This window comes from Geospiza fortis, unplaced genomic scaffold, assembly GCF_000277835.1.
Source record: "Geospiza fortis unplaced genomic scaffold, GeoFor_1.0 scaffold274, whole genome shotgun sequence".
In the NCBI taxonomy this organism is placed as follows: Eukaryota; Metazoa; Chordata; class Aves; order Passeriformes; family Thraupidae; genus Geospiza; species Geospiza fortis.
Window position 1 is genome coordinate 605264 of NW_005054485.1, and position 6043 is coordinate 611306.

Sequence of the window (6043 nt, forward strand, 5' to 3'; positions counted from 1 at the left end):
ATTTTGTGTTTAGAACAAAAGAGGCTCGAGTGTCCATGCTAGTCTGTAATTATCGCCACAGCTGAAGGAGACTTTCTGTTGTGTACTCTCTTTTTCAAGACTGTATAACTCATTTGTCTCATAGCTCACTTATAGATGTGCCTTTCCTTGGAAAACCTATGAAAAATATGAAGCTGAAATCTTAGCAGAACTGAGAGATTTTGATGTTAAGGCATGGGCCAGGTATGCTAGGGACCCGTGTCCTTTCCCTGCCAAAGGAGTGTCCTTCCATGACCCCAGCAGAGACCTCTACAATTAGGTCTGTAGGTGTCACTAGAAATCTGCAGAAATCCTCCTGCAAAGGAGGTGCTGGCTGTAGTTGAGTCTCACTAGAGCCCTTCTGTTTTTGTGAAGTGAAAGGAGAGGAGATGGGACAGTCATGTAACTGGTCCCATTACAGCAGTGGATCAGAGAGAAGCCCTCTGAAACAGGCAAGGTTACACAGTCTTGCTGTGGCTGCAGTCTGAGGTCTGCAGTGCAGCCTCTCCCCACAGCAGTTCTGTCTGGGTGGGGACAGCAGACACCACCAGGATAGATAGGACAGATCTCAGATTGCAGAAAGAGACATGTTTCTCCTGGGGCAGGGACAGGCAGCAGACCTGTGTGCAGAACACATGCTCAGGTGGTGCACCTCCAGCAGCATGTGGCTGAGCTACAGAAGGCAGCAAGAAGGGTGCATAACATCAGGGAGACTGAGAAGGTGTTAGATAGCTGGTCCCAAGCTCATCCTGCAGTAGCCCCATAAGCTGATGACCTAACAGCCAGAAGAACTCCCTCACTAGCACATTTGGAAGGGAAGGGCTAATAATGCAGAAGAATGGAAGCTTGCAAGGACCACAGGGGGAAGAGACTTCCCTGAAGCCTGAAGTGCCCTCGCCTTGCATAACCCCTTTGTTTCCCTGTGGACTGAAGAGGAAAGACCTGCCAGATTAGGAGAAGCACCAGGGCTGAGTAAGGCAGCCCCATCTGCTCCCTGTATAACAACCAGTAAGGCAGCCCCATCTGGTCCTACATCACAGCCAGCACAACTAAGAAAAGGCAAGGGGTGGTAGCAGTAGGTGACTTCTGAGAGGTTCAGAGGTACTGAGAGACCTGACACAGTCTCTGGAGAGGTGCTACTTACTGGGGAGTCATAGCAGGGATGTCACTGATTGGCTGCTGAGCCTTGTACAGTCCACTGACTATTACACACTGCTGTTTCATTAATTCCCCCCTCAAAGGGAAGGTGTTTGAAAGGGCCAGTGAGGCAGATAAATCAACAAATGGTTACAGGCTGGTACCTCAGTCCAGGTTTCGTCTTCTTGGAGCACATAACTCACCTTGGGAAACTGGGTGTACTGAGGGCTCATGGGGTCTGTCTGTCAGGGAAGGGGAAGAGCATCTTCAGCCATAGGCTTGCCAGGCTGGTGAAGAGGGCCTTGAATTCAAGGTGTCAGGAGATGGGAACCTCAGTCCCTCTTAGTCCTTCCAGTCTGATGGGAAGTCAGCAAGAGATGCCCAGAGCTTGGAGCAGGTCAGGAGCAGAATACATGAAAAGTCATGAAGGGATTCCTGACACGCCAGCCAGTAAATCTGCTTCATCAGGGACTGAACTTATGCCACAGACATCACAGGGGATGAACAAGAGGAGTTAGAGATGGGCTAAGAGGTGCCACAAAGATATGGTGGGGTGGCTCCTACGAGCCAACACTCCTATGAAGCGTTGGAATGAGAGGTTATAGACTCTTTTGAAAACAGGGCAAGGACCGGTGACATTATAGCAGGGCCTCACTACAGGCTGCCTGACCAGGAACATTGAGCAGATGAGTCCCTCTGTAGACAGACAGGAGCAGCCTCATGTTCACAAGCCAGGTCCACAGAGGGGACTTGAATCACCCTGAGAGCAGTTCAAGGGAGAATACAGAATTCAAGAGAATTCAAGCAGGACATAAGCAATCTGAGAGGTTCCTGGAACACAATGACAATTTCCTTCTTTGAGTGATAGAGAAGAAGGAGATGTGTTAGGCAGGACCTTGTTCTCACCAAGAAGGAGAGGCTGGCAGGGAATGTAAAGCCCAGGAGCAGTCTTGGCTGCAGTGACCATGAAATGGTGGAATTTGAGATCTTCAGGGCAGGGACAAAGGTGCACAGCAAGCTCACTACCCTGGACAACAGATCTTGGCTTCTTCAGGGGTGTTTAAGGATAAAGTCCTGGAGGGAAAAGCAGCCCAGGAAAGCTGGTTGATATTAAGGATCACCTTCTTTAAGCTCGGCAGCAATACACCCCAGCAAGGAGGAACTCAGGCAAAAAATGCCAGGAGGCCTACATAGATGCCAGGAATCCCTGATTTTGTTAGTAATAAACTCACTTTGTATCTCTAAGCTGAGCTTATTTTGCCCTTGGAGTATTTTCTCCTGGTCCTTATCTCAGCTCATGAACCCTACGTTAAATTTTTCTCTCCTCTGCCCAGCTGTAGCAGAGGAGGGTGAGTGAGTGGCTTTCATGGGTGCCTGGCAGTTGGCCAGTGTCAAACCACGACAAGTCCTCGTAGACATAAATCTGGCCAGGGACAACAAGGACAATAAGAAATTATTCTATAGGTATACTGTATAGGTACTGTAGCTAGGCTGTCTCAGTCACTGTCAAGTAACACCTGTTTTGGCATTGGCAAAGGCATGGTGACAGACATATTGCTGGGGATGGTCCTGATGTGAGAAGGAGGCTGGACTGAAAATGTCCTGCCAGCAGCACAGCTGTAAGTTCCTATTGAGATGAAGAAACCAAGTGGGCAGTATGTACCTCAAATCCCCTTTAGTAATTCAAGCACCATGGGACCCAGACTTTCAGGATCACTATTTACAGTTTCCAAATGATGTCAAGCAGTTCAAACAGGCCACATGTTCTGTGGAGGATCTCTAGTTGCATGTTCCCCACCATCAGGTATGAAACTTCACAGAATATCTTTAGGTAGGTCGGGGTTGGGCACTTTTGGGTCCAGTTGCATTCTGCAAGAGTCCTCCTGTCTCACACCCTCCATAACGTCTTGACTTTTAGAAATCTGTAACACAGTTAGGGAGTTGTGTAACCAAAGCAAAAGTTTTAGTTACCCATGAATTATAAATACACTGATCAAGACATAAGAAATATCATATTTTCTTAAATACATGTGTAACTATACTCAACTACTGTTCTGCAAGCAGTGTTCAAGAACTTTTTAATACTCTGATGGCACAGCCAGACACATTTTGTGGTTAAGTATGTGAACCATGTAATCAGTGAAGGGGCAAAGTAGGATTCAGGTTCAGAATAAAGGTTTTCACATAGCTAAATGTTGCTAGAAAGTGAGCACAAGACATTGGAAATAAGAAACATTCTAAATACACAGTAGCAAAAGCAAACCAATATAAACAGTGTGAGGAACAGGGGAGACCTCTACCCCATTTTGGGAAAGAGCAGAAAAGTTAGGCAGGATGGAGGAAAATCAGAAGTCGTAAGACAAGCTTGCATTAACCTCTCTCCTCAAAGTGCTTTTGTGACTTAGCGCCATTCCCTCCATGACTAGAAGCCACTCAGGACCACAAGCAGCAATCCTAAGAAGGTGGCTTCTGGTACATGGTACTCATAGCTTACTGAGCACTGAGCTAGATACTCACAGGGTGGGAAATGAAGATATGATGAACAGCATGCAAGAATGAATCATTAGCAAGAACTGTGTTGTTACAGAATAGATCTGCAATTCCCCAGCTGATAGTTAAATACACATATATTCAGATATCAGTCATGGTTTGGGTTGCTTTGTTGACTCCAAGCCTTCCTCCACAGGTCTCTGTACCACTTCCCTTTGCAGGCTCCTGCAGGACAGATTCTCAGAAAAGTTTGAGAAACCTGACAGCCTTCATTGAGCCTTGTCTGGCACTGAGGAAACACAGAGGAAAAGAAGCTATAAGAGATGCTGCTGTACCTATCATGCAACCTCATCTTAACCCACTTTTTCCTTGCCAAGCAAGTTGTGAGTGGAAGAGGGGAGGTCCCACTCAGGGGCTGCTGTTTCTGGAAGCATGCAGTATGCAAAGGGGAGACATGGAAGGGCTGAGGAAGCACTGATAGGTAGTGCTTGGAGTCAGCATGGACAAGACAAAAGCACTCAGGCTGCTTAGGTCAGCTAGGGTATTGACAAAAGCAGGCTTCATTCTACCAGTGTCACCTGGGATGAGTGGGCTGTCCACCCTGCAACAGGGCAGAGTCTTCAGTTGGGCAGAGGGGCTCTGCTTCCCAAAGACATCTTCATCTCTGAGGGGCTAACTGTGCATGGATTCAGGAGCTTACAAGTATCTTGAAGGTGTCCTCAGCTTCCTGACTAGTCCCTCCAGCAAACCTACAAAGGAGCTGGGGAGTCATCTGAAGCTGTTCCTCTGCTGACAGTCACCAACACTTCCCCAGGTTCCCTCCATGCTGTCACAATGGTCAAAGCTCCTGTGGCTAAAGCAGCAGCCCCTCCATATGGATGGGTAGCCCTTGTATGTACACTGCTTTGTCTCTTCCCTTCTTTGTCCAGCAGTCTTCACTCCCATGGAGCCTTCTTGCCCACAGTGAGGGAAGACAGCAATTCCTATCTGCTCTGACTTGGTGCTTACTGTTTGTACCAGGAACACAGATTGTGCATGCACAGCACAATCCTGTTGATCCTCCAGATGTGGAAAGAATGGGGGGTGATAATGCAGCTTAGGGAATTCATGGCCTGGCCTCCCCCCAAATAAGTGCTCCTCCTCTGTAGCGGTCCCTATGGACATGAGCAAAGCTCCATGGAGAATTTGAATGAGAGAATGAGACAGCATTTTTACTTCCTGACTTCTTGACCCCCCGCCCTAGAGCATATCCCTGTAACCCTATAGGTTAGGGCTTTAACACTTATCATTGGTTCAAACGGAATCCTTCTAAATCCTATAAAAGGGGCATATTTTAGCCCACTCCTTTGAACAAGTGCTGACCGGGACCCCTTCACATACCTCTTCAATCTTCGCGGAACGCTGCTGTCACCGTTCTCCTCTCTCTTGACTGCTGATGCCTCTAGCCCTGGGCTGACAACTGCCTTAGCTAACAAGCTGAAATCCTAAGCTGTAATCATTATAAGAGCTGATAACTATCCACGCTTGCTGGCAGGCAGCCCTGCGGCCACGGTCTGAGCTGAGCCTGGCTTTGTTCCCCTGGGGATAAGGCTCCCGATATTAATGCTCCTCCACTTGGAGGAGAAAGAAAAGAACATAGAACTGAGAAAGTTACGCATCCAAAAATCAAATAGTTGAAGCATAAGCATCCCTTGCCTAAGTCTATCACTTTGACACTCCCTAGTAATTTCAAGATCTTTTTGTAGTTGCCTGTGGGCAAGACAGAACGTCCCAAAGGCTTTTATTAAGCCAACAGCATTGCTGCCACAGCCAGAAAGGAATGACATGCAAAGCTGTTGCTGGTTAGTGGTATTGCTCTCAGTGCTTGGCCCCATCTGCCTGGACAGCTGGGAGCAGGCCAGCTATGCACTGCCTGGCTGCTCTGCTAAGTGTGCCTTCTGCAGTGGGCTGGAAGCAAGCCTGAGTGCCCCCTCTGCAAGAGGAGGGTGACCTCCATCCTGTACTCGGTGTGGAGGGGGTGACAGCTTTGAGGAGCATGTCATTCCAGCCCACAGGGCACCATGAGACATATTCCATCTGAGAGGAGGAGGTCCCAGGTACCCAGCTCTTCCCCCATCTGCACAGCCCTGCCACACCCTGGCCATCAGTGGGAAGACAGCCACCTCCAGTGGCTGAAGGTGAGTACAGCAAATGGAACTGCAATATGTGTGAAGTTGTACTTACTGGCAAGTGCCTTCATTTAAAGAGAAATTTGAAAAACAGAACAAAACTAACCAACCAACCAGACAAACAAAAAACAACAACAACAACAAAAAACCTCAACAAAACAAACAAACAAAACCCACAAAAATCACAAACAAATCTAACACAAAAATAATGGACTCTGCTCCAGGTTTGC